Source organism: Conger conger, chromosome 12 (genome assembly GCF_963514075.1).
Source record: "Conger conger chromosome 12, fConCon1.1, whole genome shotgun sequence".
In the NCBI taxonomy this organism is placed as follows: domain Eukaryota; kingdom Metazoa; phylum Chordata; class Actinopteri; order Anguilliformes; family Congridae; genus Conger; species Conger conger.
In genome coordinates this window covers 2,152,905-2,180,520 of record NC_083771.1, presented here as the reverse complement: position 1 = coordinate 2,180,520, position 27,616 = coordinate 2,152,905, and the positions used below count along the sequence as shown (strand labels likewise).

General features: G+C 53.6%; 36 non-coding genes and 1 pseudogene across 36 annotated transcripts; all 37 read left to right on the top strand.

Moving 5' to 3' along the window:
* Nucleotides 1-345: 345 nt before the first annotated feature.
* On the top strand, nt 346-462 carry LOC133105868 (U5 spliceosomal RNA). Its single transcript, XR_009704057.1, has one exon. It is a non-coding gene; the product is annotated as a U5 spliceosomal RNA (small nuclear RNA).
* A 433-nt stretch (nt 463-895) lies between these two features.
* On the top strand, nt 896-1,086 carry LOC133106170 (U2 spliceosomal RNA). The gene has a single exon (XR_009704341.1). It is a non-coding gene; the product is annotated as a U2 spliceosomal RNA (small nuclear RNA).
* Nucleotides 1,087-1,446: 360 nt separating this feature from the next.
* On the top strand, nt 1,447-1,563 carry LOC133105867 (U5 spliceosomal RNA). The gene has a single exon (XR_009704056.1). It is a non-coding gene; the product is annotated as a U5 spliceosomal RNA (small nuclear RNA).
* Nucleotides 1,564-2,418: 855 nt separating this feature from the next.
* LOC133106518 (U2 spliceosomal RNA) lies at nt 2,419-2,609 on the top strand. The gene has a single exon (XR_009704531.1). It is a non-coding gene; the product is annotated as a U2 spliceosomal RNA (small nuclear RNA).
* Nucleotides 2,610-2,969: 360 nt separating this feature from the next.
* LOC133105866 (U5 spliceosomal RNA) lies at nt 2,970-3,086 on the top strand. Its single transcript, XR_009704055.1, has one exon. It is a non-coding gene; the product is annotated as a U5 spliceosomal RNA (small nuclear RNA).
* A 433-nt stretch (nt 3,087-3,519) lies between these two features.
* LOC133106169 (U2 spliceosomal RNA) lies at nt 3,520-3,710 on the top strand. The gene has a single exon (XR_009704340.1). It is a non-coding gene; the product is annotated as a U2 spliceosomal RNA (small nuclear RNA).
* Nucleotides 3,711-4,070: 360 nt separating this feature from the next.
* Nucleotides 4,071-4,187, top strand: LOC133105865 (U5 spliceosomal RNA). Its single transcript, XR_009704054.1, has one exon. It is a non-coding gene; the product is annotated as a U5 spliceosomal RNA (small nuclear RNA).
* Nucleotides 4,188-4,620: 433 nt separating this feature from the next.
* LOC133106168 (U2 spliceosomal RNA) lies at nt 4,621-4,811 on the top strand. The gene has a single exon (XR_009704339.1). It is a non-coding gene; the product is annotated as a U2 spliceosomal RNA (small nuclear RNA).
* Nucleotides 4,812-5,171: 360 nt separating this feature from the next.
* On the top strand, nt 5,172-5,288 carry LOC133105864 (U5 spliceosomal RNA). The gene has a single exon (XR_009704053.1). It is a non-coding gene; the product is annotated as a U5 spliceosomal RNA (small nuclear RNA).
* A 433-nt stretch (nt 5,289-5,721) lies between these two features.
* On the top strand, nt 5,722-5,912 carry LOC133106167 (U2 spliceosomal RNA). Its single transcript, XR_009704338.1, has one exon. It is a non-coding gene; the product is annotated as a U2 spliceosomal RNA (small nuclear RNA).
* Nucleotides 5,913-6,272: 360 nt separating this feature from the next.
* On the top strand, nt 6,273-6,389 carry LOC133105863 (U5 spliceosomal RNA). The gene has a single exon (XR_009704052.1). It is a non-coding gene; the product is annotated as a U5 spliceosomal RNA (small nuclear RNA).
* Nucleotides 6,390-6,822: 433 nt separating this feature from the next.
* Nucleotides 6,823-7,013, top strand: LOC133106166 (U2 spliceosomal RNA). The gene has a single exon (XR_009704337.1). It is a non-coding gene; the product is annotated as a U2 spliceosomal RNA (small nuclear RNA).
* Nucleotides 7,014-7,373: 360 nt separating this feature from the next.
* Nucleotides 7,374-7,490, top strand: LOC133105862 (U5 spliceosomal RNA). Its single transcript, XR_009704051.1, has one exon. It is a non-coding gene; the product is annotated as a U5 spliceosomal RNA (small nuclear RNA).
* Nucleotides 7,491-8,344: 854 nt separating this feature from the next.
* On the top strand, nt 8,345-8,537 carry LOC133106520 (U2 spliceosomal RNA). Its single transcript, XR_009704532.1, has one exon. It is a non-coding gene; the product is annotated as a U2 spliceosomal RNA (small nuclear RNA).
* A 360-nt stretch (nt 8,538-8,897) lies between these two features.
* LOC133105860 (U5 spliceosomal RNA) lies at nt 8,898-9,014 on the top strand. The gene has a single exon (XR_009704049.1). It is a non-coding gene; the product is annotated as a U5 spliceosomal RNA (small nuclear RNA).
* A 433-nt stretch (nt 9,015-9,447) lies between these two features.
* On the top strand, nt 9,448-9,638 carry LOC133106165 (U2 spliceosomal RNA). Its single transcript, XR_009704336.1, has one exon. It is a non-coding gene; the product is annotated as a U2 spliceosomal RNA (small nuclear RNA).
* A 360-nt stretch (nt 9,639-9,998) lies between these two features.
* Nucleotides 9,999-10,115, top strand: LOC133105859 (U5 spliceosomal RNA). Its single transcript, XR_009704048.1, has one exon. It is a non-coding gene; the product is annotated as a U5 spliceosomal RNA (small nuclear RNA).
* An 830-nt stretch (nt 10,116-10,945) lies between these two features.
* On the top strand, nt 10,946-11,151 carry LOC133106517 (U2 spliceosomal RNA; annotated as a pseudogene).
* A 360-nt stretch (nt 11,152-11,511) lies between these two features.
* Nucleotides 11,512-11,628, top strand: LOC133105858 (U5 spliceosomal RNA). The gene has a single exon (XR_009704047.1). It is a non-coding gene; the product is annotated as a U5 spliceosomal RNA (small nuclear RNA).
* Nucleotides 11,629-12,061: 433 nt separating this feature from the next.
* Nucleotides 12,062-12,252, top strand: LOC133106164 (U2 spliceosomal RNA). The gene has a single exon (XR_009704335.1). It is a non-coding gene; the product is annotated as a U2 spliceosomal RNA (small nuclear RNA).
* Nucleotides 12,253-12,612: 360 nt separating this feature from the next.
* Nucleotides 12,613-12,729, top strand: LOC133105857 (U5 spliceosomal RNA). The gene has a single exon (XR_009704046.1). It is a non-coding gene; the product is annotated as a U5 spliceosomal RNA (small nuclear RNA).
* Nucleotides 12,730-13,162: 433 nt separating this feature from the next.
* LOC133106163 (U2 spliceosomal RNA) lies at nt 13,163-13,353 on the top strand. Its single transcript, XR_009704334.1, has one exon. It is a non-coding gene; the product is annotated as a U2 spliceosomal RNA (small nuclear RNA).
* Nucleotides 13,354-13,713: 360 nt separating this feature from the next.
* Nucleotides 13,714-13,830, top strand: LOC133105856 (U5 spliceosomal RNA). Its single transcript, XR_009704045.1, has one exon. It is a non-coding gene; the product is annotated as a U5 spliceosomal RNA (small nuclear RNA).
* Nucleotides 13,831-14,263: 433 nt separating this feature from the next.
* LOC133106162 (U2 spliceosomal RNA) lies at nt 14,264-14,454 on the top strand. The gene has a single exon (XR_009704333.1). It is a non-coding gene; the product is annotated as a U2 spliceosomal RNA (small nuclear RNA).
* Nucleotides 14,455-14,814: 360 nt separating this feature from the next.
* Nucleotides 14,815-14,931, top strand: LOC133105855 (U5 spliceosomal RNA). The gene has a single exon (XR_009704044.1). It is a non-coding gene; the product is annotated as a U5 spliceosomal RNA (small nuclear RNA).
* A 433-nt stretch (nt 14,932-15,364) lies between these two features.
* Nucleotides 15,365-15,555, top strand: LOC133106161 (U2 spliceosomal RNA). The gene has a single exon (XR_009704332.1). It is a non-coding gene; the product is annotated as a U2 spliceosomal RNA (small nuclear RNA).
* Nucleotides 15,556-15,915: 360 nt separating this feature from the next.
* LOC133105854 (U5 spliceosomal RNA) lies at nt 15,916-16,032 on the top strand. The gene has a single exon (XR_009704043.1). It is a non-coding gene; the product is annotated as a U5 spliceosomal RNA (small nuclear RNA).
* A 433-nt stretch (nt 16,033-16,465) lies between these two features.
* LOC133106160 (U2 spliceosomal RNA) lies at nt 16,466-16,656 on the top strand. The gene has a single exon (XR_009704331.1). It is a non-coding gene; the product is annotated as a U2 spliceosomal RNA (small nuclear RNA).
* Nucleotides 16,657-17,016: 360 nt separating this feature from the next.
* Nucleotides 17,017-17,133, top strand: LOC133105853 (U5 spliceosomal RNA). Its single transcript, XR_009704042.1, has one exon. It is a non-coding gene; the product is annotated as a U5 spliceosomal RNA (small nuclear RNA).
* Nucleotides 17,134-17,988: 855 nt separating this feature from the next.
* LOC133106503 (U2 spliceosomal RNA) lies at nt 17,989-18,174 on the top strand. The gene has a single exon (XR_009704521.1). It is a non-coding gene; the product is annotated as a U2 spliceosomal RNA (small nuclear RNA).
* A 360-nt stretch (nt 18,175-18,534) lies between these two features.
* Nucleotides 18,535-18,651, top strand: LOC133105852 (U5 spliceosomal RNA). Its single transcript, XR_009704041.1, has one exon. It is a non-coding gene; the product is annotated as a U5 spliceosomal RNA (small nuclear RNA).
* A 433-nt stretch (nt 18,652-19,084) lies between these two features.
* LOC133106159 (U2 spliceosomal RNA) lies at nt 19,085-19,275 on the top strand. The gene has a single exon (XR_009704330.1). It is a non-coding gene; the product is annotated as a U2 spliceosomal RNA (small nuclear RNA).
* Nucleotides 19,276-19,635: 360 nt separating this feature from the next.
* Nucleotides 19,636-19,752, top strand: LOC133105851 (U5 spliceosomal RNA). The gene has a single exon (XR_009704040.1). It is a non-coding gene; the product is annotated as a U5 spliceosomal RNA (small nuclear RNA).
* An 855-nt stretch (nt 19,753-20,607) lies between these two features.
* LOC133106524 (U2 spliceosomal RNA) lies at nt 20,608-20,801 on the top strand. Its single transcript, XR_009704536.1, has one exon. It is a non-coding gene; the product is annotated as a U2 spliceosomal RNA (small nuclear RNA).
* Nucleotides 20,802-21,161: 360 nt separating this feature from the next.
* On the top strand, nt 21,162-21,278 carry LOC133105849 (U5 spliceosomal RNA). Its single transcript, XR_009704038.1, has one exon. It is a non-coding gene; the product is annotated as a U5 spliceosomal RNA (small nuclear RNA).
* Nucleotides 21,279-21,711: 433 nt separating this feature from the next.
* LOC133106158 (U2 spliceosomal RNA) lies at nt 21,712-21,902 on the top strand. The gene has a single exon (XR_009704329.1). It is a non-coding gene; the product is annotated as a U2 spliceosomal RNA (small nuclear RNA).
* Nucleotides 21,903-22,262: 360 nt separating this feature from the next.
* LOC133105848 (U5 spliceosomal RNA) lies at nt 22,263-22,379 on the top strand. Its single transcript, XR_009704037.1, has one exon. It is a non-coding gene; the product is annotated as a U5 spliceosomal RNA (small nuclear RNA).
* Nucleotides 22,380-27,616: the final 5,237 nt, after the last annotated feature.

The window sequence follows — 27,616 nt, the reverse complement described above, 5'->3', positions numbered from 1 at the left end:
AAAAGGTTGTGTTTTGTTGTCCTTTACTAGGTGGGTGGGTTGCCCTGTTCTTCCCCCTTTTTGTTTGTTTGTTTGTTTGTTTGTTTTTTTTTGTATGTATGTAAATTGTGTTGTAAATAGGGTGAATATGTGCCCTTGTTGTAAGTGTGCTTGCCTCTGTTTTTTAGCAAAATGATGTAGTTTTCTGTGCGGGACGTAACTGTTTGTTGTCATTGCGCTGTCTCGCTTTTCCCACCTTCCCTCTCGGATTGTCTGTCCGGCCGGCTGGCGGCAGTGGCAACCCCGGGTCAGTGGGAGTGGCTGGGAAGGGGGCCGGAGGCGCCTGGTGCGCTGAAAGGTCACATTTCGCTCGGGTTTCTCTTCAGCACGCACAAATCTTTCGCCTTTTACTAAAGATTTCCGTGGAGAGGAACGCACCTGAGTTTGTGCTATTTTTGGATGCTCCGTCCACAGGACGGGGCAACTTCGAACGGTTTAAGGACAGACGGCAATGTGCGACAGGTATGCGGGTTGCTTGCGAGTCGCCGACTTGCTCGTTTCTGGCTTATCGCCTGCTTGCCGCGTGCGATCGATGCCCCGCTCGCTAAATAGCTTTGGTCGCTGCCTAGAGAGCAGCTATTCGGTAAGTAACTCGGTAGTAAGTACGTCACAGCGTACTCGGTATGTGTTGAGTGTTTTTGGCGGCTGTGCCTGCCAGTGGAGGACAGTGGATCTTGGTGGGAGGAGCCAGCTGAGTCCGGTCGTTACGGTAGCTCGCCGACCGGCCAGTCAGTGCGTGCGCAGGGTTCTTGGGAAGGCGGGGAGGGGGGCCGGCTCCTGGGCCAGGTGGCGTCTTCCCCCGAGCGCGGTCCGGGGCCACCGGGAGGGCGCCGTCGGCAGGGGCCAGTTTGCGGTTATCGCTTCTCGGCCTTTTGGCTAAGATCAAGTGTAGTATCTGTTCTTATCAGTTTAATATCTGATACGTCCCCTATCAGGGGACTATATATTAAACGGATTTTTGGCACAGGGAGTCGGAGAAGGAGCTTGCTCCGTCCGCTTCAAGCATCGACCCGTTATTGCAGTGCGTTCGGGAACGGTGCGCCTCTCCAAGTTTTGTGCAAAAAAAGGTTGTGTTTTGTTGTCCTTTACTAGGTGGGTGGGTTGCCCTGTTCTTCCCCCTTTTTGTTTGTTTGTTTGTTTGTTTGTTTTTTTTTGTATGTATGTAAATTGTGTTGTAAATAGGGTGAATATGTGCCCTTGTTGTAAGTGTGCTTGCCTCTGTTTTTTAGCAAAATGATGTAGTTTTCTGTGCGGGACGTAACTGTTTGTTGTCATTGCGCTGTCTCGCTTTTCCCACCTTCCCTCTCGGATTGTCTGTCCGGCCGGCTGGCGGCAGTGGCAACCCCGGGTCAGTGGGAGTGGCTGGGAAGGGGGCCGGAGGCGCCTGGTGCGCTGAAAGGTCACATTTCGCTCGGGTTTCTCTTCAGCACGCACAAATCTTTCGCCTTTTACTAAAGATTTCCGTGGAGAGGAACGCACCTGAGTTTGTGCTATTTTTGGATGCTCCGTCCACAGGACGGGGCAACTTCGAACGGTTTAAGGACAGACGGCAATGTGCGACAGGTATGCGGGTTGCTTGCGAGTCGCCGACTTGCTCGTTTCTGGCTTATCGCCTGCTTGCCGCGTGCGATCGATGCCCCGCTCGCTAAATAGCTTTGGTCGCTGCCTAGAGAGCAGCTATTCGGTAAGTAACTCGGTAGTAAGTACGTCACAGCGTACTCGGTATGTGTTGAGTGTTTTTGGCGGCTGTGCCTGCCAGTGGAGGACAGTGGATCTTGGTGGGAGGAGCCAGCTGAGTCCGGTCGTTACGGTAGCTCGCCGACCGGCCAGTCAGTGCGTGCGCAGGGTTCTTGGGAAGGCGGGGAGGGGGGCCGGCTCCTGGGCCAGGTGGCGTCTTCCCCCGAGCGCGGTCCGGGGCCACCGGGAGGGCGCCGTCGGCAGGGGCCAGTTTGCGGTTATCGCTTCTCGGCCTTTTGGCTAAGATCAAGGGTAAGAGCCATGATGGTTCATGGTTCCCCTTGGGTCTCTGCCTTAGGCCTGGAGCTTGCCAGATCGGCTCTCAAGCCAGGCTTCGGCCTGGTGGTGAGGAGCGATCGGGGGGTTTTATTTTTTTCCCTCCTTATTGTATAGTTAGGACCCTACGGGGCTAGAGTAATACCCTACGGGGTTTGAGTTGTACCCTACGGGGTTTGAGTGAATACCCTACGGGGTTTAGCGGATTGGATTTATGGCTAAACGGGAATTTGGATTTGGACGGGGATTGATTTGGAGAGTGATTTGGATATGGTTGCGATTGTATATATGTATATAAGGAGTAGTTTAGAGGAGATTTAGTAAAAAAATAGGTAAAACTCTGAGCCAACGCTAAGGCCTTGACTCAGAGCTTCACCACAAAAAAAAAAAAAAAAAAAAAAAAATCTGTTCTTATCAGTTTAATATCTGATACGTCCCCTATCAGGGGACTATATATTAAACGGATTTTTGGCACAGGGAGTCGGAGAAGGAGCTTGCTCCGTCCGCTTCAAGCATCGACCCGTTATTGCAGTGCGTTCGGGAACGGTGCGCCTCTCCAAGTTTTGTGCAAAAAAAGGTTGTGTTTTGTTGTCCTTTACTAGGTGGGTGGGTTGCCCTGTTCTTCCCCCTTTTTGTTTGTTTGTTTGTTTGTTTGTTTTTTTTTGTATGTATGTAAATTGTGTTGTAAATAGGGTGAATATGTGCCCTTGTTGTAAGTGTGCTTGCCTCTGTTTTTTAGCAAAATGATGTAGTTTTCTGTGCGGGACGTAACTGTTTGTTGTCATTGCGCTGTCTCGCTTTTCCCACCTTCCCTCTCGGATTGTCTGTCCGGCCGGCTGGCGGCAGTGGCAACCCCGGGTCAGTGGGAGTGGCTGGGAAGGGGGCCGGAGGCGCCTGGTGCGCTGAAAGGTCACATTTCGCTCGGGTTTCTCTTCAGCACGCACAAATCTTTCGCCTTTTACTAAAGATTTCCGTGGAGAGGAACGCACCTGAGTTTGTGCTATTTTTGGATGCTCCGTCCACAGGACGGGGCAACTTCGAACGGTTTAAGGACAGACGGCAATGTGCGACAGGTATGCGGGTTGCTTGCGAGTCGCCGACTTGCTCGTTTCTGGCTTATCGCCTGCTTGCCGCGTGCGATCGATGCCCCGCTCGCTAAATAGCTTTGGTCGCTGCCTAGAGAGCAGCTATTCGGTAAGTAACTCGGTAGTAAGTACGTCACAGCGTACTCGGTATGTGTTGAGTGTTTTTGGCGGCTGTGCCTGCCAGTGGAGGACAGTGGATCTTGGTGGGAGGAGCCAGCTGAGTCCGGTCGTTACGGTAGCTCGCCGACCGGCCAGTCAGTGCGTGCGCAGGGTTCTTGGGAAGGCGGGGAGGGGGGCCGGCTCCTGGGCCAGGTGGCGTCTTCCCCCGAGCGCGGTCCGGGGCCACCGGGAGGGCGCCGTCGGCAGGGGCCAGTTTGCGGTTATCGCTTCTCGGCCTTTTGGCTAAGATCAAGTGTAGTATCTGTTCTTATCAGTTTAATATCTGATACGTCCCCTATCAGGGGACTATATATTAAACGGATTTTTGGCACAGGGAGTCGGAGAAGGAGCTTGCTCCGTCCGCTTCAAGCATCGACCCGTTATTGCAGTGCGTTCGGGAACGGTGCGCCTCTCCAAGTTTTGTGCAAAAAAAGGTTGTGTTTTGTTGTCCTTTACTAGGTGGGTGGGTTGCCCTGTTCTTCCCCCTTTTTGTTTGTTTGTTTGTTTGTTTGTTTTTTTTTGTATGTATGTAAATTGTGTTGTAAATAGGGTGAATATGTGCCCTTGTTGTAAGTGTGCTTGCCTCTGTTTTTTAGCAAAATGATGTAGTTTTCTGTGCGGGACGTAACTGTTTGTTGTCATTGCGCTGTCTCGCTTTTCCCACCTTCCCTCTCGGATTGTCTGTCCGGCCGGCTGGCGGCAGTGGCAACCCCGGGTCAGTGGGAGTGGCTGGGAAGGGGGCCGGAGGCGCCTGGTGCGCTGAAAGGTCACATTTCGCTCGGGTTTCTCTTCAGCACGCACAAATCTTTCGCCTTTTACTAAAGATTTCCGTGGAGAGGAACGCACCTGAGTTTGTGCTATTTTTGGATGCTCCGTCCACAGGACGGGGCAACTTCGAACGGTTTAAGGACAGACGGCAATGTGCGACAGGTATGCGGGTTGCTTGCGAGTCGCCGACTTGCTCGTTTCTGGCTTATCGCCTGCTTGCCGCGTGCGATCGATGCCCCGCTCGCTAAATAGCTTTGGTCGCTGCCTAGAGAGCAGCTATTCGGTAAGTGACTCGGTAGTAAGTACGTAACAGCGTACTCGGTATGTGTCGAGTGTTTTTGGCGGCTGTGCCTGCCAGTGGAGGACAGTGGATCTTGGTGGGAGGAGCCAGCTGAGTCCGGTCGTTACGGTAGCTCGCCGACCGGCCAGTCAGTGCGTGCGCAGGGTTCTTGGGAAGGCGGGGAGGGGGGCCGGCTCCTGGGCCAGGTGGCGTCTTCCCCCGAGCGCGGTCCGGGGCCACCGGGAGGGCGCCGTCGGCAGGGGCCAGTTTGCGGTTATCGCTTCTCGGCCTTTTGGCTAAGATCAAGTGTAGTATCTGTTCTTATCAGTTTAATATCTGATACGTCCCCTATCAGGGGACTATATATTAAACGGATTTTTGGCACAGGGAGTCGGAGAAGGAGCTTGCTCCGTCCGCTTCAAGCATCGACCCGTTATTGCAGTGCGTTCGGGAACGGTGCGCCTCTCCAAGTTTTGTGCAAAAAAAGGTTGTGTTTTGTTGTCCTTTACTAGGTGGGTGGGTTGCCCTGTTCTTCCCCCTTTTTGTTTGTTTGTTTGTTTGTTTGTTTTTTTTTGTATGTATGTAAATTGTGTTGTAAATAGGGTGAATATGTGCCCTTGTTGTAAGTGTGCTTGCCTCTGTTTTTTAGCAAAATGATGTAGTTTTCTGTGCGGGACGTAACTGTTTGTTGTCATTGCGCTGTCTCGCTTTTCCCACCTTCCCTCTCGGATTGTCTGTCCGGCCGGCTGGCGGCAGTGGCAACCCCGGGTCAGTGGGAGTGGCTGGGAAGGGGGCCGGAGGCGCCTGGTGCGCTGAAAGGTCACATTTCGCTCGGGTTTCTCTTCAGCACGCACAAATCTTTCGCCTTTTACTAAAGATTTCCGTGGAGAGGAACGCACCTGAGTTTGTGCTATTTTTGGATGCTCCGTCCACAGGACGGGGCAACTTCGAACGGTTTAAGGACAGACGGCAATGTGCGACAGGTATGCGGGTTGCTTGCGAGTCGCCGACTTGCTCGTTTCTGGCTTATCGCCTGCTTGCCGCGTGCGATCGATGCCCCGCTCGCTAAATAGCTTTGGTCGCTGCCTAGAGAGCAGCTATTCGGTAAGTAACTCGGTAGTAAGTACGTCACAGCGTACTCGGTATGTGTTGAGTGTTTTTGGCGGCTGTGCCTGCCAGTGGAGGACAGTGGATCTTGGTGGGAGGAGCCAGCTGAGTCCGGTCGTTACGGTAGCTCGCCGACCGGCCAGTCAGTGCGTGCGCAGGGTTCTTGGGAAGGCGGGGAGGGGGGCCGGCTCCTGGGCCAGGTGGCGTCTTCCCCCGAGCGCGGTCCGGGGCCACCGGGAGGGCGCCGTCGGCAGGGGCCAGTTTGCGGTTATCGCTTCTCGGCCTTTTGGCTAAGATCAAGTGTAGTATCTGTTCTTATCAGTTTAATATCTGATACGTCCCCTATCAGGGGACTATATATTAAACGGATTTTTGGCACAGGGAGTCGGAGAAGGAGCTTGCTCCGTCCGCTTCAAGCATCGACCCGTTATTGCAGTGCGTTCGGGAACGGTGCGCCTCTCCAAGTTTTGTGCAAAAAAAGGTTGTGTTTTGTTGTCCTTTACTAGGTGGGTGGGTTGCCCTGTTCTTCCCCCTTTTTGTTTGTTTGTTTGTTTGTTTGTTTTTTTTTGTATGTATGTAAATTGTGTTGTAAATAGGGTGAATATGTGCCCTTGTTGTAAGTGTGCTTGCCTCTGTTTTTTAGCAAAATGATGTAGTTTTCTGTGCGGGACGTAACTGTTTGTTGTCATTGCGCTGTCTCGCTTTTCCCACCTTCCCTCTCGGATTGTCTGTCCGGCCGGCTGGCGGCAGTGGCAACCCCGGGTCAGTGGGAGTGGCTGGGAAGGGGGCCGGAGGCGCCTGGTGCGCTGAAAGGTCACATTTCGCTCGGGTTTCTCTTCAGCACGCACAAATCTTTCGCCTTTTACTAAAGATTTCCGTGGAGAGGAACGCACCTGAGTTTGTGCTATTTTTGGATGCTCCGTCCACAGGACGGGGCAACTTCGAACGGTTTAAGGACAGACGGCAATGTGCGACAGGTATGCGGGTTGCTTGCGAGTCGCCGACTTGCTCGTTTCTGGCTTATCGCCTGCTTGCCGCGTGCGATCGATGCCCCGCTCGCTAAATAGCTTTGGTCGCTGCCTAGAGAGCAGCTATTCGGTAAGTAACTCGGTAGTAAGTACGTCACAGCGTACTCGGTATGTGTTGAGTGTTTTTGGCGGCTGTGCCTGCCAGTGGAGGACAGTGGATCTTGGTGGGAGGAGCCAGCTGAGTCCGGTCGTTACGGTAGCTCGCCGACCGGCCAGTCAGTGCGTGCGCAGGGTTCTTGGGAAGGCGGGGAGGGGGGCCGGCTCCTGGGCCAGGTGGCGTCTTCCCCCGAGCGCGGTCCGGGGCCACCGGGAGGGCGCCGTCGGCAGGGGCCAGTTTGCGGTTATCGCTTCTCGGCCTTTTGGCTAAGATCAAGTGTAGTATCTGTTCTTATCAGTTTAATATCTGATACGTCCCCTATCAGGGGACTATATATTAAACGGATTTTTGGCACAGGGAGTCGGAGAAGGAGCTTGCTCCGTCCGCTTCAAGCATCGACCCGTTATTGCAGTGCGTTCGGGAACGGTGCGCCTCTCCAAGTTTTGTGCAAAAAAAGGTTGTGTTTTGTTGTCCTTTACTAGGTGGGTGGGTTGCCCTGTTCTTCCCCCTTTTTGTTTGTTTGTTTGTTTGTTTGTTTTTTTTTGTATGTATGTAAATTGTGTTGTAAATAGGGTGAATATGTGCCCTTGTTGTAAGTGTGCTTGCCTCTGTTTTTTAGCAAAATGATGTAGTTTTCTGTGCGGGACGTAACTGTTTGTTGTCATTGCGCTGTCTCGCTTTTCCCACCTTCCCTCTCGGATTGTCTGTCCGGCCGGCTGGCGGCAGTGGCAACCCCGGGTCAGTGGGAGTGGCTGGGAAGGGGGCCGGAGGCGCCTGGTGCGCTGAAAGGTCACATTTCGCTCGGGTTTCTCTTCAGCACGCACAAATCTTTCGCCTTTTACTAAAGATTTCCGTGGAGAGGAACGCACCTGAGTTTGTGCTATTTTTGGATGCTCCGTCCACAGGACGGGGCAACTTCGAACGGTTTAAGGACAGACGGCAATGTGCGACAGGTATGCGGGTTGCTTGCGAGTCGCCGACTTGCTCGTTTCTGGCTTATCGCCTGCTTGCCGCGTGCGATCGATGCCCCGCTCGCTAAATAGCTTTGGTCGCTGCCTAGAGAGCAGCTATTCGGTAAGTAACTCGGTAGTAAGTACGTCACAGCGTACTCGGTATGTGTTGAGTGTTTTTGGCGGCTGTGCCTGCCAGTGGAGGACAGTGGATCTTGGTGGGAGGAGCCAGCTGAGTCCGGTCGTTACGGTAGCTCGCCGACCGGCCAGTCAGTGCGTGCGCAGGGTTCTTGGGAAGGCGGGGAGGGGGGCCGGCTCCTGGGCCAGGTGGCGTCTTCCCCCGAGCGCGGTCCGGGGCCACCGGGAGGGCGCCGTCGGCAGGGGCCAGTTTGCGGTTATCGCTTCTCGGCCTTTTGGCTAAGATCAAGGGTAAGAGCCATGATGGTTCATGGTTCCCCTTGGGTCTCTGCCTTAGGCCTGGAGCTTGCCAGATCGGCTCTCAAGCCAGGCTTCGGCCTGGTGGTGAGGAGCGATCGGGGGGTTTTATTTTTTTCCCTCCTTATTGTATAGTTAGGACCCTACGGGGCTAGAGTAATACCCTACGGGGTTTGAGTTGTACCCTACGGGGTTTGAGTGAATACCCTACGGGGTTTAGCGGATTGGATTTATGGCTAAACGGGAATTTGGATTTGGACGGGGATTGATTTGGAGAGTGATTTGGATATGGTTGCGATTGTATATATGTATATAAGGAGTAGTTTAGAGGAGATTTAGTAAAAAATAGGTAAAACTCTGAGCCAACGCTAAGGCCTTGACTCAGAGCTTCACCACAAAAAAAAAAAAAAAAAAAAAAAAAAATCTGTTCTTATCAGTTTAATATCTGATACGTCCCCTATCAGGGGACTATATATTAAACGGATTTTTGGCACAGGGAGTCGGAGAAGGAGCTTGCTCCGTCCGCTTCAAGCATCGACCCGTTATTGCAGTGCGTTCGGGAACGGTGCGCCTCTCCAAGTTTTGTGCAAAAAAAGGTTGTGTTTTGTTGTCCTTTACTAGGTGGGTGGGTTGCCCTGTTCTTCCCCCTTTTTGTTTGTTTGTTTGTTTGTTTGTTTTTTTTTGTATGTATGTAAATTGTGTTGTAAATAGGGTGAATATGTGCCCTTGTTGTAAGTGTGCTTGCCTCTGTTTTTTAGCAAAATGATGTAGTTTTCTGTGCGGGACGTAACTGTTTGTTGTCATTGCGCTGTCTCGCTTTTCCCACCTTCCCTCTCGGATTGTCTGTCCGGCCGGCTGGCGGCAGTGGCAACCCCGGGTCAGTGGGAGTGGCTGGGAAGGGGGCCGGAGGCGCCTGGTGCGCTGAAAGGTCACATTTCGCTCGGGTTTCTCTTCAGCACGCACAAATCTTTCGCCTTTTACTAAAGATTTCCGTGGAGAGGAACGCACCTGAGTTTGTGCTATTTTTGGATGCTCCGTCCACAGGACGGGGCAACTTCGAACGGTTTAAGGACAGACGGCAATGTGCGACAGGTATGCGGGTTGCTTGCGAGTCGCCGACTTGCTCGTTTCTGGCTTATCGCCTGCTTGCCGCGTGCGATCGATGCCCCGCTCGCTAAATAGCTTTGGTCGCTGCCTAGAGAGCAGCTATTCGGTAAGTAACTCGGTAGTAAGTACGTCACAGCGTACTCGGTATGTGTTGAGTGTTTTTGGCGGCTGTGCCTGCCAGTGGAGGACAGTGGATCTTGGTGGGAGGAGCCAGCTGAGTCCGGTCGTTACGGTAGCTCGCCGACCGGCCAGTCAGTGCGTGCGCAGGGTTCTTGGGAAGGCGGGGAGGGGGGCCGGCTCCTGGGCCAGGTGGCGTCTTCCCCCGAGCGCGGTCCGGGGCCACCGGGAGGGCGCCGTCGGCAGGGGCCAGTTTGCGGTTATCGCTTCTCGGCCTTTTGGCTAAGATCAAGTGTAGTATCTGTTCTTATCAGTTTAATATCTGATACGTCCCCTATCAGGGGACTATATATTAAACGGATTTTTGGCACAGGGAGTCGGAGAAGGAGCTTGCTCCGTCCGCTTCAAGCATCGACCCGTTATTGCAGTGCGTTCGGGAACGGTGCGCCTCTCCAAGTTTTGTGCAAAAAAAGGTTGTGTTTTGTTGTCCTTTACTAGGTGGGTGGGTTGCCCTGTTCTTCCCCCTTTTTGTTTGTTTGTTTGTTTGTTTGTTTTTTTTTGTATGTATGTAAATTGTGTTGTAAATAGGGTGAATATGTGCCCTTGTTGTAAGTGTGCTTGCCTCTGTTTTTTAGCAAAATGATGTAGTTTTCTGTGCGGGACGTAACTGTTTGTTGTCATTGCGCTGTCTCGCTTTTCCCACCTTCCCTCTCGGATTGTCTGTCCGGCCGGCTGGCGGCAGTGGCAACCCCGGGTCAGTGGGAGTGGCTGGGAAGGGGGCCGGAGGCGCCTGGTGCGCTGAAAGGTCACATTTCGCTCGGGTTTCTCTTCAGCACGCACAAATCTTTCGCCTTTTACTAAAGATTTCCGTGGAGAGGAACGCACCTGAGTTTGTGCTATTTTTGGATGCTCCGTCCACAGGACGGGGCAACTTCGAACGGTTTAAGGACAGACGGCAATGTGCGACAGGTATGCGGGTTGCTTGCGAGTCGCCGACTTGCTCGTTTCTGGCTTATCGCCTGCTTGCCGCGTGCGATCGATGCCCCGCTCGCTAAATAGCTTTGGTCGCTGCCTAGAGAGCAGCTATTCGGTAAGTAACTCGGTAGTAAGTACGTCACAGCGTACTCGGTATGTGTTGAGTGTTTTTGGCGGCTGTGCCTGCCAGTGGAGGACAGTGGATCTTGGTGGGAGGAGCCAGCTGAGTCCGGTCGTTACGGTAGCTCGCCGACCGGCCAGTCAGTGCGTGCGCAGGGTTCTTGGGAAGGCGGGGAGGGGGGCCGGCTCCTGGGCCAGGTGGCGTCTTCCCCCGAGCGCGGTCCGGGGCCACCGGGAGGGCGCCGTCGGCAGGGGCCAGTTTGCGGTTATCGCTTCTCGGCCTTTTGGCTAAGATCAAGGGTAAGATCCATGATGGTTCATGGATCCCCTAGGGTCTCTGCCGGAGGTCTGGAGCGTGCTCCACCTGCTCTCAAGCCAGGCTTCGGCTTGGTGGTGAGGAGCGATCGGGGGTTTTTTAGGTTCCCCCTGATAGACTAGTACCCTTCGGGGTTAGAAATGTACCCTTCGGGGCCTGAATTGAACCCTTCGGGGGCTTGAATTGTACCCTTCGGGGTTATCTGATTGGATTTATTGCTACTGGAAATTGGATTTGGATATGGATTGACTTGGATTTTGATTCGGACAACGGCGTTGTTGTACATATGTGAATAGGCTTAGTTAGAGTAGATTTAATAATAAAAAGGTAAAACTCTTAGCCAACGCTAATGCCTTGACTTTGAGCTTCACCACAAAAAAAAAAAAAAAAAAAAAAAAAAAATCTGTTCTTATCAGTTTAATATCTGATACGTCCCCTATCAGGGGACTATATATTAAACGGATTTTTGGCACAGGGAGTCGGAGAAGGAGCTTGCTCCGTCCGCTTCAAGCATCGACCCGTTATTGCAGTGCGTTCGGGAACGGTGCGCCTCTCCAAGTTTTGTGCAAAAAAAGGTTGTGTTTTGTTGTCCTTTACTAGGTGGGTGGGTTGCCCTGTTCTTCCCCCTTTTTGTTTGTTTGTTTGTTTGTTTGTTTTTTTTTGTATGTATGTAAATTGTGTTGTAAATAGGGTGAATATGTGCCCTTGTTGTAAGTGTGCTTGCCTCTGTTTTTTAGCAAAATGATGTAGTTTTCTGTGCGGGACGTAACTGTTTGTTGTCATTGCGCTGTCTCGCTTTTCCCACCTTCCCTCTCGGATTGTCTGTCCGGCCGGCTGGCGGCAGTGGCAACCCCGGGTCAGTGGGAGTGGCTGGGAAGGGGGCCGGAGGCGCCTGGTGCGCTGAAAGGTCACATTTCGCTCGGGTTTCTCTTCAGCACGCACAAATCTTTCGCCTTTTACTAAAGATTTCCGTGGAGAGGAACGCACCTGAGTTTGTGCTATTTTTGGATGCTCCGTCCACAGGACGGGGCAACTTCGAACGGTTTAAGGACAGACGGCAATGTGCGACAGGTATGCGGGTTGCTTGCGAGTCGCCGACTTGCTCGTTTCTGGCTTATCGCCTGCTTGCCGCGTGCGATCGATGCCCCGCTCGCTAAATAGCTTTGGTCGCTGCCTAGAGAGCAGCTATTCGGTAAGTAACTCGGTAGTAAGTACGTCACAGCGTACTCGGTATGTGTTGAGTGTTTTTGGCGGCTGTGCCTGCCAGTGGAGGACAGTGGATCTTGGTGGGAGGAGCCAGCTGAGTCCGGTCGTTACGGTAGCTCGCCGACCGGCCAGTCAGTGCGTGCGCAGGGTTCTTGGGAAGGCGGGGAGGGGGGCCGGCTCCTGGGCCAGGTGGCGTCTTCCCCCGAGCGCGGTCCGGGGCCACCGGGAGGGCGCCGTCGGCAGGGGCCAGTTTGCGGTTATCGCTTCTCGGCCTTTTGGCTAAGATCAAGTGTAGTATCTGTTCTTATCAGTTTAATATCTGATACGTCCCCTATCAGGGGACTATATATTAAACGGATTTTTGGCACAGGGAGTCGGAGAAGGAGCTTGCTCCGTCCGCTTCAAGCATCGACCCGTTATTGCAGTGCGTTCGGGAACGGTGCGCCTCTCCAAGTTTTGTGCAAAAAAAGGTTGTGTTTTGTTGTCCTTTACTAGGTGGGTGGGTTGCCCTGTTCTTCCCCCTTTTTGTTTGTTTGTTTGTTTGTTTGTTTTTTTTTGTATGTATGTAAATTGTGTTGTAAATAGGGTGAATATGTGCCCTTGTTGTAAGTGTGCTTGCCTCTGTTTTTTAGCAAAATGATGTAGTTTTCTGTGCGGGACGTAACTGTTTGTTGTCATTGCGCTGTCTCGCTTTTCCCACCTTCCCTCTCGGATTGTCTGTCCGGCCGGCTGGCGGCAGTGGCAACCCCGGGTCAGTGGGAGTGGCTGGGAAGGGGGCCGGAGGCGCCTGGTGCGCTGAAAGGTCACATTTCGCTCGGGTTTCTCTTCAGCACGCACAAATCTTTCGCCTTTTACTAAAGATTTCCGTGGAGAGGAACGCACCTGAGTTTGTGCTATTTTTGGATGCTCCGTCCACAGGACGGGGCAACTTCGAACGGTTTAAGGACAGACGGCAATGTGCGACAGGTATGCGGGTTGCTTGCGAGTCGCCGACTTGCTCGTTTCTGGCTTATCGCCTGCTTGCCGCGTGCGATCGATGCCCCGCTCGCTAAATAGCTTTGGTCGCTGCCTAGAGAGCAGCTATTCGGTAAGTAACTCGGTAGTAAGTACGTCACAGCGTACTCGGTATGTGTTGAGTGTTTTTGGCGGCTGTGCCTGCCAGTGGAGGACAGTGGATCTTGGTGGGAGGAGCCAGCTGAGTCCGGTCGTTACGGTAGCTCGCCGACCGGCCAGTCAGTGCGTGCGCAGGGTTCTTGGGAAGGCGGGGAGGGGGGCCGGCTCCTGGGCCAGGTGGCGTCTTCCCCCGAGCGCGGTCCGGGGCCACCGGGAGGGCGCCGTCGGCAGGGGCCAGTTTGCGGTTATCGCTTCTCGGCCTTTTGGCTAAGATCAAGTGTAGTATCTGTTCTTATCAGTTTAATATCTGATACGTCCCCTATCAGGGGACTATATATTAAACGGATTTTTGGCACAGGGAGTCGGAGAAGGAGCTTGCTCCGTCCGCTTCAAGCATCGACCCGTTATTGCAGTGCGTTCGGGAACGGTGCGCCTCTCCAAGTTTTGTGCAAAAAAAGGTTGTGTTTTGTTGTCCTTTACTAGGTGGGTGGGTTGCCCTGTTCTTCCCCCTTTTTGTTTGTTTGTTTGTTTGTTTGTTTTTTTTTGTATGTATGTAAATTGTGTTGTAAATAGGGTGAATATGTGCCCTTGTTGTAAGTGTGCTTGCCTCTGTTTTTTAGCAAAATGATGTAGTTTTCTGTGCGGGACGTAACTGTTTGTTGTCATTGCGCTGTCTCGCTTTTCCCACCTTCCCTCTCGGATTGTCTGTCCGGCCGGCTGGCGGCAGTGGCAACCCCGGGTCAGTGGGAGTGGCTGGGAAGGGGGCCGGAGGCGCCTGGTGCGCTGAAAGGTCACATTTCGCTCGGGTTTCTCTTCAGCACGCACAAATCTTTCGCCTTTTACTAAAGATTTCCGTGGAGAGGAACGCACCTGAGTTTGTGCTATTTTTGGATGCTCCGTCCACAGGACGGGGCAACTTCGAACGGTTTAAGGACAGACGGCAATGTGCGACAGGTATGCGGGTTGCTTGCGAGTCGCCGACTTGCTCGTTTCTGGCTTATCGCCTGCTTGCCGCGTGCGATCGATGCCCCGCTCGCTAAATAGCTTTGGTCGCTGCCTAGAGAGCAGCTATTCGGTAAGTAACTCGGTAGTAAGTACGTCACAGCGTACTCGGTATGTGTTGAGTGTTTTTGGCGGCTGTGCCTGCCAGTGGAGGACAGTGGATCTTGGTGGGAGGAGCCAGCTGAGTCCGGTCGTTACGGTAGCTCGCCGACCGGCCAGTCAGTGCGTGCGCAGGGTTCTTGGGAAGGCGGGGAGGGGGGCCGGCTCCTGGGCCAGGTGGCGTCTTCCCCCGAGCGCGGTCCGGGGCCACCGGGAGGGCGCCGTCGGCAGGGGCCAGTTTGCGGTTATCGCTTCTCGGCCTTTTGGCTAAGATCAAGTGTAGTATCTGTTCTTATCAGTTTAATATCTGATACGTCCCCTATCAGGGGACTATATATTAAACGGATTTTTGGCACAGGGAGTCGGAGAAGGAGCTTGCTCCGTCCGCTTCAAGCATCGACCCGTTATTGCAGTGCGTTCGGGAACGGTGCGCCTCTCCAAGTTTTGTGCAAAAAAAGGTTGTGTTTTGTTGTCCTTTACTAGGTGGGTGGGTTGCCCTGTTCTTCCCCCTTTTTGTTTGTTTGTTTGTTTGTTTGTTTTTTTTTGTATGTATGTAAATTGTGTTGTAAATAGGGTGAATATGTGCCCTTGTTGTAAGTGTGCTTGCCTCTGTTTTTTAGCAAAATGATGTAGTTTTCTGTGCGGGACGTAACTGTTTGTTGTCATTGCGCTGTCTCGCTTTTCCCACCTTCCCTCTCGGATTGTCTGTCCGGCCGGCTGGCGGCAGTGGCAACCCCGGGTCAGTGGGAGTGGCTGGGAAGGGGGCCGGAGGCGCCTGGTGCGCTGAAAGGTCACATTTCGCTCGGGTTTCTCTTCAGCACGCACAAATCTTTCGCCTTTTACTAAAGATTTCCGTGGAGAGGAACGCACCTGAGTTTGTGCTATTTTTGGATGCTCCGTCCACAGGACGGGGCAACTTCGAACGGTTTAAGGACAGACGGCAATGTGCGACAGGTATGCGGGTTGCTTGCGAGTCGCCGACTTGCTCGTTTCTGGCTTATCGCCTGCTTGCCGCGTGCGATCGATGCCCCGCTCGCTAAATAGCTTTGGTCGCTGCCTAGAGAGCAGCTATTCGGTAAGTAACTCGGTAGTAAGTACGTCACAGCGTACTCGGTATGTGTTGAGTGTTTTTGGCGGCTGTGCCTGCCAGTGGAGGACAGTGGATCTTGGTGGGAGGAGCCAGCTGAGTCCGGTCGTTACGGTAGCTCGCCGACCGGCCAGTCAGTGCGTGCGCAGGGTTCTTGGGAAGGCGGGGAGGGGGGCCGGCTCCTGGGCCAGGTGGCGTCTTCCCCCGAGCGCGGTCCGGGGCCACCGGGAGGGCGCCGTCGGCAGGGGCCAGTTTGCGGTTATCGCTTCTCGGCCTTTTGGCTAAGATCAAGTGTAGTATCTGTTCTTATCAGTTTAATATCTGATACGTCCCCTATCAGGGGACTATATATTAAACGGATTTTTGGCACAGGGAGTCGGAGAAGGAGCTTGCTCCGTCCGCTTCAAGCATCGACCCGTTATTGCAGTGCGTTCGGGAACGGTGCGCCTCTCCAAGTTTTGTGCAAAAAAAGGTTGTGTTTTGTTGTCCTTTACTAGGTGGGTGGGTTGCCCTGTTCTTCCCCCTTTTTGTTTGTTTGTTTGTTTGTTTGTTTTTTTTTGTATGTATGTAAATTGTGTTGTAAATAGGGTGAATATGTGCCCTTGTTGTAAGTGTGCTTGCCTCTGTTTTTTAGCAAAATGATGTAGTTTTCTGTGCGGGACGTAACTGTTTGTTGTCATTGCGCTGTCTCGCTTTTCCCACCTTCCCTCTCGGATTGTCTGTCCGGCCGGCTGGCGGCAGTGGCAACCCCGGGTCAGTGGGAGTGGCTGGGAAGGGGGCCGGAGGCGCCTGGTGCGCTGAAAGGTCACATTTCGCTCGGGTTTCTCTTCAGCACGCACAAATCTTTCGCCTTTTACTAAAGATTTCCGTGGAGAGGAACGCACCTGAGTTTGTGCTATTTTTGGATGCTCCGTCCACAGGACGGGGCAACTTCGAACGGTTTAAGGACAGACGGCAATGTGCGACAGGTATGCGGGTTGCTTGCGAGTCGCCGACTTGCTCGTTTCTGGCTTATCGCCTGCTTGCCGCGTGCGATCGATGCCCCGCTCGCTAAATAGCTTTGGTCGCTGCCTAGAGAGCAGCTATTCGGTAAGTAACTCGGTAGTAAGTACGTCACAGCGTACTCGGTATGTGTTGAGTGTTTTTGGCGGCTGTGCCTGCCAGTGGAGGACAGTGGATCTTGGTGGGAGGAGCCAGCTGAGTCCGGTCGTTACGGTAGCTCGCCGACCGGCCAGTCAGTGCGTGCGCAGGGTTCTTGGGAAGGCGGGGAGGGGGGCCGGCTCCTGGGCCAGGTGGCGTCTTCCCCCGAGCGCGGTCCGGGGCCACCGGGAGGGCGCCGTCGGCAGGGGCCAGTTTGCGGTTATCGCTTCTCGGCCTTTTGGCTAAGATCAAGTGTAGTATCTGTTCTTATCAGTTTAATATCTGATACGTCCCCTATCAGGGGACTATATATTAAACGGATTTTTGGCACAGGGAGTCGGAGAAGGAGCTTGCTCCGTCCGCTTCAAGCATCGACCCGTTATTGCAGTGCGTTCGGGAACGGTGCGCCTCTCCAAGTTTTGTGCAAAAAAAGGTTGTGTTTTGTTGTCCTTTACTAGGTGGGTGGGTTGCCCTGTTCTTCCCCCTTTTTGTTTGTTTGTTTGTTTGTTTGTTTTTTTTTGTATGTATGTAAATTGTGTTGTAAATAGGGTGAATATGTGCCCTTGTTGTAAGTGTGCTTGCCTCTGTTTTTTAGCAAAATGATGTAGTTTTCTGTGCGGGACGTAACTGTTTGTTGTCATTGCGCTGTCTCGCTTTTCCCACCTTCCCTCTCGGATTGTCTGTCCGGCCGGCTGGCGGCAGTGGCAACCCCGGGTCAGTGGGAGTGGCTGGGAAGGGGGCCGGAGGCGCCTGGTGCGCTGAAAGGTCACATTTCGCTCGGGTTTCTCTTCAGCACGCACAAATCTTTCGCCTTTTACTAAAGATTTCCGTGGAGAGGAACGCACCTGAGTTTGTGCTATTTTTGGATGCTCCGTCCACAGGACGGGGCAACTTCGAACGGTTTAAGGACAGACGGCAATGTGCGACAGGTATGCGGGTTGCTTGCGAGTCGCCGACTTGCTCGTTTCTGGCTTATCGCCTGCTTGCCGCGTGCGATCGATGCCCCGCTCGCTAAATAGCTTTGGTCGCTGCCTAGAGAGCAGCTATTCGGTAAGTAACTCGGTAGTAAGTACGTCACAGCGTACTCGGTATGTGTTGAGTGTTTTTGGCGGCTGTGCCTGCCAGTGGAGGACAGTGGATCTTGGTGGGAGGAGCCAGCTGAGTCCGGTCGTTACGGTAGCTCGCCGACCGGCCAGTCAGTGCGTGCGCAGGGTTCTTGGGAAGGCGGGGAGGGGGGCCGGCTCCTGGGCCAGGTGGCGTCTTCCCCCGAGCGCGGTCCGGGGCCACCGGGAGGGCGCCGTCGGCAGGGGCCAGTTTGCGGTTATCGCTTCTCGGCCTTTTGGCTAAGATCAAGGGTAAGAGCCATGATGGTTCATGGTTCCCCTTGGGTCTCTGCCTTAGGCCTGGAGCTTGCCAGATCGGCTCTCAAGCCGGGCTTCGGCCTGGTGGTGAGGAGCGATCGGGGGGTTTTATTTTTTTCCCTCCTTATTGTATAGTTAGGACCCTACGGGGCTAGAGTAATACCCTACGGGGTTTGAGTTGTACCCTACGGGGTTTGAGTGAATACCCTACGGGGTTTAGCGGATTGGATTTATGGCTAAACGGGAATTTGGATTTGGACGGGGATTGATTTGGAGAGTGATTTGGATATGGTTGCGATTGTATATATGTATATAAGGAGTAGTTTAGAGGAGATTTAGTAAAAAAATAGGTAAAACTCTGAGCCAACGCTAAGGCCTTGACTCAGAGCTTCACCACAAAAAAAAAAAAAAAAAAAATCTGTTCTTATCAGTTTAATATCTGATACGTCCCCTATCAGGGGACTATATATTAAACGGATTTTTGGCACAGGGAGTCGGAGAAGGAGCTTGCTCCGTCCGCTTCAAGCATCGACCCGTTATTGCAGTGCGTTCGGGAACGGTGCGCCTCTCCAAGTTTTGTGCAAAAAAAGGTTGTGTTTTGTTGTCCTTTACTAGGTGGGTGGGTTGCCCTGTTCTTCCCCCTTTTTGTTTGTTTGTTTGTTTGTTTGTTTTTTTTTGTATGTATGTAAATTGTGTTGTAAATAGGGTGAATATGTGCCCTTGTTGTAAGTGTGCTTGCCTCTGTTTTTTAGCAAAATGATGTAGTTTTCTGTGCGGGACGTAACTGTTTGTTGTCATTGCGCTGTCTCGCTTTTCCCACCTTCCCTCTCGGATTGTCTGTCCGGCCGGCTGGCGGCAGTGGCAACCCCGGGTCAGTGGGAGTGGCTGGGAAGGGGGCCGGAGGCGCCTGGTGCGCTGAAAGGTCACATTTCGCTCGGGTTTCTCTTCAGCACGCACAAATCTTTCGCCTTTTACTAAAGATTTCCGTGGAGAGGAACGCACCTGAGTTTGTGCTATTTTTGGATGCTCCGTCCACAGGACGGGGCAACTTCGAACGGTTTAAGGACAGACGGCAATGTGCGACAGGTATGCGGGTTGCTTGCGAGTCGCCGACTTGCTCGTTTCTGGCTTATCGCCTGCTTGCCGCGTGCGATCGATGCCCCGCTCGCTAAATAGCTTTGGTCGCTGCCTAGAGAGCAGCTATTCGGTAAGTAACTCGGTAGTAAGTACGTCACAGCGTACTCGGTATGTGTTGAGTGTTTTTGGCGGCTGTGCCTGCCAGTGGAGGACAGTGGATCTTGGTGGGAGGAGCCAGCTGAGTCCGGTCGTTACGGTAGCTCGCCGACCGGCCAGTCAGTGCGTGCGCAGGGTTCTTGGGAAGGCGGGGAGGGGGGCCGGCTCCTGGGCCAGGTGGCGTCTTCCCCCGAGCGCGGTCCGGGGCCACCGGGAGGGCGCCGTCGGCAGGGGCCAGTTTGCGGTTATCGCTTCTCGGCCTTTTGGCTAAGATCAAGTGTAGTATCTGTTCTTATCAGTTTAATATCTGATACGTCCCCTATCAGGGGACTATATATTAAACGGATTTTTGGCACAGGGAGTCGGAGAAGGAGCTTGCTCCGTCCGCTTCAAGCATCGACCCGTTATTGCAGTGCGTTCGGGAACGGTGCGCCTCTCCAAGTTTTGTGCAAAAAAAGGTTGTGTTTTGTTGTCCTTTACTAGGTGGGTGGGTTGCCCTGTTCTTCCCCCTTTTTGTTTGTTTGTTTGTTTGTTTGTTTTTTTTTGTATGTATGTAAATTGTGTTGTAAATAGGGTGAATATGTGCCCTTGTTGTAAGTGTGCTTGCCTCTGTTTTTTAGCAAAATGATGTAGTTTTCTGTGCGGGACGTAACTGTTTGTTGTCATTGCGCTGTCTCGCTTTTCCCACCTTCCCTCTCGGATTGTCTGTCCGGCCGGCTGGCGGCAGTGGCAACCCCGGGTCAGTGGGAGTGGCTGGGAAGGGGGCCGGAGGCGCCTGGTGCGCTGAAAGGTCACATTTCGCTCGGGTTTCTCTTCAGCACGCACAAATCTTTCGCCTTTTACTAAAGATTTCCGTGGAGAGGAACGCACCTGAGTTTGTGCTATTTTTGGATGCTCCGTCCACAGGACGGGGCAACTTCGAACGGTTTAAGGACAGACGGCAATGTGCGACAGGTATGCGGGTTGCTTGCGAGTCGCCGACTTGCTCGTTTCTGGCTTATCGCCTGCTTGCCGCGTGCGATCGATGCCCCGCTCGCTAAATAGCTTTGGTCGCTGCCTAGAGAGCAGCTATTCGGTAAGTAACTCGGTAGTAAGTACGTCACAGCGTACTCGGTATGTGTTGAGTGTTTTTGGCGGCTGTGCCTGCCAGTGGAGGACAGTGGATCTTGGTGGGAGGAGCCAGCTGAGTCCGGTCGTTACGGTAGCTCGCCGACCGGCCAGTCAGTGCGTGCGCAGGGTTCTTGGGAAGGCGGGGAGGGGGGCCGGCTCCTGGGCCAGGTGGCGTCTTCCCCCGAGCGCGGTCCGGGGCCACCGGGAGGGCGCCGTCGGCAGGGGCCAGTTTGCGGTTATCGCTTCTCGGCCTTTTGGCTAAGATCAAGGGTAAGAGCCATGATGGTTCATGGTTCCCCTTGGGTCTCTGCCTTAGGCCTGGAGCTTGCCAGATCGGCTCTCAAGCCGGGCTTCGGCCTGGTGGTGAGGAGCGATCGGGGGGTTTTATTTTTTTCCCTCCTTATTGTATAGTTAGGACCCTACGGGGCTAGAGTAATACCCTACGGGGTTTGAGTTGTACCCTACGGGGTTTGAGTGAATACCCTACGGGGTTTAGCGGATTGGATTTATGGCTAAACGGGAATTTGGATTTGGACGGGGATTGATTTGGAGAGTGATTTGGATATGGTTGCGATTGTATATATGTATATAAGGAGTAGTTTAGAGGAGATTTAGTAAAAAAATAGGTAAAACTCTGAGCCAACGCTAAGGCCTTGACTCAGAGCTTCACCACAAAAAAAAAAAAAAAAAAAAAAAAAAAATCTGTTCTTATCAGTTTAATATCTGATACGTCCCCTATCAGGGGACTATATATTAAACGGATTTTTGGCACAGGGAGTCGGAGAAGGAGCTTGCTCCGTCCGCTTCAAGCATCGACCCGTTATTGCAGTGCGTTCGGGAACGGTGCGCCTCTCCAAGTTTTGTGCAAAAAAAGGTTGTGTTTTGTTGTCCTTTACTAGGTGGGTGGGTTGCCCTGTTCTTCCCCCTTTTTGTTTGTTTGTTTGTTTGTTTGTTTTTTTTTGTATGTATGTAAATTGTGTTGTAAATAGGGTGAATATGTGCCCTTGTTGTAAGTGTGCTTGCCTCTGTTTTTTAGCAAAATGATGTAGTTTTCTGTGCGGGACGTAACTGTTTGTTGTCATTGCGCTGTCTCGCTTTTCCCACCTTCCCTCTCGGATTGTCTGTCCGGCCGGCTGGCGGCAGTGGCAACCCCGGGTCAGTGGGAGTGGCTGGGAAGGGGGCCGGAGGCGCCTGGTGCGCTGAAAGGTCACATTTCGCTCGGGTTTCTCTTCAGCACGCACAAATCTTTCGCCTTTTACTAAAGATTTCCGTGGAGAGGAACGCACCTGAGTTTGTGCTATTTTTGGATGCTCCGTCCACAGGACGGGGCAACTTCGAACGGTTTAAGGACAGACGGCAATGTGCGACAGGTATGCGGGTTGCTTGCGAGTCGCCGACTTGCTCGTTTCTGGCTTATCGCCTGCTTGCCGCGTGCGATCGATGCCCCGCTCGCTAAATAGCTTTGGTCGCTGCCTAGAGAGCAGCTATTCGGTAAGTAACTCGGTAGTAAGTACGTCACAGCGTACTCGGTATGTGTTGAGTGTTTTTGGCGGCTGTGCCTGCCAGTGGAGGACAGTGGATCTTGGTGGGAGGAGCCAGCTGAGTCCGGTCGTTACGGTAGCTCGCCGACCGGCCAGTCAGTGCGTGCGCAGGGTTCTTGGGAAGGCGGGGAGGGGGGCCGGCTCCTGGGCCAGGTGGCGTCTTCCCCCGAGCGCGGTCCGGGGCCACCGGGAGGGCGCCGTCGGCAGGGGCCAGTTTGCGGTTATCGCTTCTCGGCCTTTTGGCTAAGATCAAGTGTAGTATCTGTTCTTATCAGTTTAATATCTGATACGTCCCCTATCAGGGGACTATATATTAAACGGATTTTTGGCACAGGGAGTCGGAGAAGGAGCTTGCTCCGTCCGCTTCAAGCATCGACCCGTTATTGCAGTGCGTTCGGGAACGGTGCGCCTCTCCAAGTTTTGTGCAAAAAAAGGTTGTGTTTTGTTGTCCTTTACTAGGTGGGTGGGTTGCCCTGTTCTTCCCCCTTTTTGTTTGTTTGTTTGTTTGTTTGTTTTTTTTTGTATGTATGTAAATTGTGTTGTAAATAGGGTGAATATGTGCCCTTGTTGTAAGTGTGCTTGCCTCTGTTTTTTAGCAAAATGATGTAGTTTTCTGTGCGGGACGTAACTGTTTGTTGTCATTGCGCTGTCTCGCTTTTCCCACCTTCCCTCTCGGATTGTCTGTCCGGCCGGCTGGCGGCAGTGGCAACCCCGGGTCAGTGGGAGTGGCTGGGAAGGGGGCCGGAGGCGCCTGGTGCGCTGAAAGGTCACATTTCGCTCGGGTTTCTCTTCAGCACGCACAAATCTTTCGCCTTTTACTAAAGATTTCCGTGGAGAGGAACGCACCTGAGTTTGTGCTATTTTTGGATGCTCCGTCCACAGGACGGGGCAACTTCGAACGGTTTAAGGACAGACGGCAATGTGCGACAGGTATGCGGGTTGCTTGCGAGTCGCCGACTTGCTCGTTTCTGGCTTATCGCCTGCTTGCCGCGTGCGATCGATGCCCCGCTCGCTAAATAGCTTTGGTCGCTGCCTAGAGAGCAGCTATTCGGTAAGTAACTCGGTAGTAAGTACGTCACAGCGTACTCGGTATGTGTTGAGTGTTTTTGGCGGCTGTGCCTGCCAGTGGAGGACAGTGGATCTTGGTGGGAGGAGCCAGCTGAGTCCGGTCGTTACGGTAGCTCGCCGACCGGCCAGTCAGTGCGTGCGCAGGGTTCTTGGGAAGGCGGGGAGGGGGGCCGGCTCCTGGGCCAGGTGGCGTCTTCCCCCGAGCGCGGTCCGGGGCCACCGGGAGGGCGCCGTCGGCAGGGGCCAGTTTGCGGTTATCGCTTCTCGGCCTTTTGGCTAAGATCAAGTGGTTTGTGGTGGAGAGAAGCGACCAATTTTGTAAGTATGGCGAGCAGTAACTGGAGAGCAGTGCGGAATACTGTGAGAGTAAAGTGGGCAGGAGCCCCAGGGAGAATGCCCCAGAGGGAGGAGTTTGTCAAGGCCTTCGTCTTGGAGAAGTTCTCGCTGTCGGAGAACGACATTCTGGGGATACAGCGGAACGGAAGGGAGGAGTTCGTGGATGTAGCCTTCAGAGGACCGGAGGCATTTAAGGCGTTCATGGAGCGGTGCAAGAGGGAAGATCTGGGGTCATACCGCGTTGAATCCATGGAGAGGAGGAACCACAGGGTGGTGATTATCAACCTCTTCGACATGAACGTGCCGGACGAGGCTGTCGGGAGGTACCTGGAGAGGTACGCCAGGGTGGTGGCCGGACCCAGATACCGGAGGGACGTCTACGGCTTCTGGAACGGCCAGAGGGTGTACGAGGTTCTGCTCCGAGAGAGTGACCATGGATACGAGGGCTTCCTCCATCCTCCAGCCCTCTGCATGGTCGAAGGGGTGAAGGGCCACGTCATGTACTCCAGGCAGCCTCCCTTCTGTCGGCGATGCATGGAGGTGGGCCACGTCGACGCGGGGTGCATGTTGGTGGTCTGCCACAATTGCCGACAAAGAGGGCACATGGCGGCCGAGTGCAAGGAGCCGCGCACCTGCAACGTCTGCGGCTCGGGGGAGCATCTCATGAGGGCATGCCCTGAGCGCCGCCGCACCTACGCCGATGCAGCCAGGGAGAGAGCAGCGCCTACACCAGGGCCAGCGGGGGCTGAGAGGCCTGTACCAGGCCCAACGGAGGCTGAGAGGCCTACACCAGGCCCAGCAGAGGCTGAGAGGCCTACACCAGGCCCAACAGAGGCTGACGGGCCTACACCAGGCCCAAAGGAGGCAGAGAGGCCTACATCAGGCCCAGCAGGGGCTGAGAGGCCTACACCAGGCCCAGCAGGGGCTGAGAGGCCTACACCAGGCCCAACAGAAGCTGAGAGGCCTACATCAGGCCCAGTGGAGGCTGAGGGGCCTACACCAGGCCCAACAGAGCGCAGGAAGGGGGAGCAGAGAGGGCTTGCACCAGGCTCAGCGGGGCCTAGCACCGAGGAAGGCCCGATCCCAGACACCGATCTGGAGCTCGGCAGCAGGGAGGGGAGGGAGACGGCGGATGAGGGCAGCGATGACTCCGACATGGAGCTGTCCATGGAGGAGGATGCCGTCATCAGGCTGAGGGGAGAGAAGAGGAAGGAGAGGCCTGAGATGGCTGGAGCTCCACCAGGGGGGAGGCAGGCAAAGGCCAGGGCCCCGACCAAAGCCAAGGCTAGGCCCAAGGACTGGGCCGAAGAGGTGGAGAAGGAGATGGGGGATTCGGACGCTCCATTGCCGGCGGAACCCAGGATGGGGATGGAGAAAATTTTTGGAAGGAGGTAGGCTGAAGGCCAACACCTTTATTACATTTTTATTCATGGGGAAAAAATTTTTGTCTCTTAATGCCAGGGGCATAAAAGACCGGGACAAAAGGTTGGCGCTGTTTTTATCTTTAAAAGAGGTGCCATTCAATGTACTTTTTTTGCAGGAATGTCATTTGGGAGGGGGGAGGGATGTGGCCATTTTTCGTAGGGATTGGGATCTGGGGCCTTCAGTGTGGTCAGTAGGCAATGTCCACGCTGACGGTTTGGGGATTTTGTTTAAAGGAAGGGGGGTAGAAATTGAGGAGTTTCTGACGATAGTCCCAGGAAGGCTCATGTGTGCGGATGTTTTGTGGGGAGGGGAGAGAATGAGATTTGTCAATGTGCATGCCCCGTGCAATATTTCTCAGAGGTATGATTTTTTTAAACTTTTGCCAGAAGTTTTGGCTACAAATAGGAGTATTATTTTGGGGGGGGATTTCAATGTGTCTGTGGATGAGGGGATAGTGGGGGGAAGGAGGGATTTTTCAGTTCTTTATTTAAAAAAAGAGATTTTGGTTAAGTTTTCTTTGTTTGATTGTTTTAGGGAAAATGGCCGACAGGGGGAGGGGTTTACATGGGCAAATTCCAGGGGCTGCAGGAGAAGGCTGGATTATTTTTTTGTGTCCAAAAGTTTTCGTTTGGAAAAGTTTGTGGTGATGCCAAGCTGGTCATCGGACCATTGTTTAATAAAGTGCATTTTGGAGGGAGGGGAGAACGAAAGGAAAAGGAGATGGAGTTTTAATGCCGAACTCCTAGAGGACTTTTGTTTTATAGAGCAATTTAAGGAATTTTATTTGGGTTGGAAGGCCTTCAAAGCCCAGTTTTTATGTGTTTTGGATTGGTGGGAGCTGGTAAAAATTAGAATTAAGGAGTTTTGCATGGCCTACGGGATAGCCAAGAGGAGGGAGGAGAGAGAGAGAGTGTGGGCACTGCAGAGTGAACTGCAATACTGGGTGGGCGTGGCAAACAGGGGAGGGAGGGTAAAGACAGAAGAGGTAAAGGCACTAAAGGAACAAATAAGGGCCTATTATATGGAGAAGGCAAAAAGGTTTGCCTTCCTGGCGAGGGTGGAGAGGAAGGAAAGAGATGAGCGAGTAACGCCTTTCTTTTTCAAAATGGTAAGTACACGCCAAAGTGAGGGATGGATAGAGGCGTTAGCCACAAAGGAGGGGGAGGTAAGACTGCAGGAGGAAAAGCTAGACGCTGCAGCGCTTTTCTATTCTGTGCTGTTTGGTAGGGAGGAGAGGGACACGGAGGAGGGGGACAGGCTGGTGGCGCAGCTTTGGAGGAAGGTGCAGGACGGACAACAGGAAGCTTTGGGGAGGGAAATAAATAAGGAAGAGGTAAGGGAAGCTTTGTTCTCCCTAAAGGCGGGGAAAACTCCAGGGAGGGACGGAATAACAAGGGAGTTATATACCCACTTTTGGGGAGAGATGGCAGAGGACCTGGTGGAGGTGTTTAACCGGGTGGGAGAAGTGGGGAAAATGCCCCAGTCGATGAGGGAGGGGGTTATACACCTCCTTTTTAAGAAGGGAGAGAGGAAAGACCTGGGGAACTGGCGGCCAATCACACTCCTCTGCACCGATTACAAGGTGCTGGGGAAGGTGCTGGCCAACAGGGCCAAGGGAGTGTTGGGGGAGGTTCTGGGGCCGGACCAAACTTGTGCGGTCCCGGGAAGGATGGGGTCCCAGAACCTAGTGCTGTTGAGGGATGTGCTGGCCTGGGCTAAAAGTAGGAAGGTGGGGATAGGAGTGATTGGCCTGGACCAGCAAAAGGCTTTTGACCGGGTCGACCATGCCTTCCTGGTACAGGTCCTGGACAGAATGGGGTTTGGAGGGGGTTTTGTTGCCTGGGTAAAGGCCCTCTACAACGGAGCCTTCAGCCGGGTGAAGGTTAACGGGGCTTTGAGTGTGCCGGTGAGGCAGGGTAGAGGGGTGAGGCAGGGGTGTCCCCTGTCTCCTTTGCTGTATGTATGTGTGATAGAGCCCCTGGCGGAGCTGATGAGGCAGGACACGGTTTTTAGGGGCCTGCAGATCCCAGGCAGTGGGGGCGAGAGGGTAAAGGTGCTGCAGTACGCAGATGACACCACAGTGGTGGTCTCCTCAGAGAGGGATGTGGAGAGGGTCATGGGCCTGGTGGGCCAGTACTGTCGAGGGTCAGGGTCGAGGATAAATTATGGTAAGTCGATAGTGATGGTGACCGAGGGATGGAGAGGGAGGAAGGGGGAGCAGCATGGCCTGACAGTGTGTGGGGACGGGATGAAGGTGCTGGGGATCCGGTTCAGCAGGGAGGGGGCGGACAGGCTGAACTGGGAACAGTGCCTAGAAAAGGTAAGGAAGAGGTTAGGCTTGTGGAGGGCGAGAACACTAACCCTATCAGGTAAGATTTTAATAGTGAAGGCGGACATTTTGCCGCAACTTATTTATTTAGGGAGAGTTTTCCCGATCCCGGCGGGGTGCAAGATCGTTTTAAACCGGATGATTTTTAATTTTCTGTGGGGAGGGCGTGTGGAACCGGTAAAGAGGGAAATTTTGTTTTTGCCAGTGGAGAGGGGAGGGCGGGGTCTAGTGGACGTAGGCCTGAAGCTTGAGGTGTTGTACCTAAAAAGCATCGTCGACACCTTGGTGGGAGCTGGGAGCCATAAGAGCAGACATCTCATGAGGATGTGGGTGGGGACAGCCATGAGAGAGCTGGTGGGGTGGGACAATAGGGGGCCGAGGGCGGAGGACATCCCGTGGTGCTACTCAAGGGCGGTGCTGTTCTTGAGAGCAAACAGCGAGACCATCATGGCGCAGGGGCTGAAGGACCACAGGGCCCTATATAAAGCGCTCTTGGGCAGGAGGGCGAGGGAGGTAGAGAGGGAGGTGGAGAGAAATGGAGGGCAGTGGAAGTTTTTGTCCGCCAGGTGGCTCCCAAACCGAGCAAGCGACCTGAACTGGTTGGGCGGTCTGGGGAGATTGCCGGTGAGGGAGAGGATGCACAGGGCTGGCACTGCCAGGAGCCCTTTGTGCCCCAGGGGCTGTGGGAGGGAGGAGACAGGGGGGCATGCCCTGTGGGAATGCCCTTTTGCTAAGGTCTTTTGGGGGAGGGCAAATAGGGTGGTGTTCCTCCCGATATGGGCCACAGCAGTGGACAGAGCAGCAGCCATGAAGGCTGTTGGTTTGGAGAGGGTGAAGGCTGAGGAAAGGGAGGTGTTCAGCCTCCTGGTGAGCTGGGGGAAGCTGGCCTTGTGGGACAGCCGAAATAGGAAAATTGTGAACCCCTCAGACGGCATGACGGGGGTGCAGTGCTACAAGGGTTGGGAAAGAA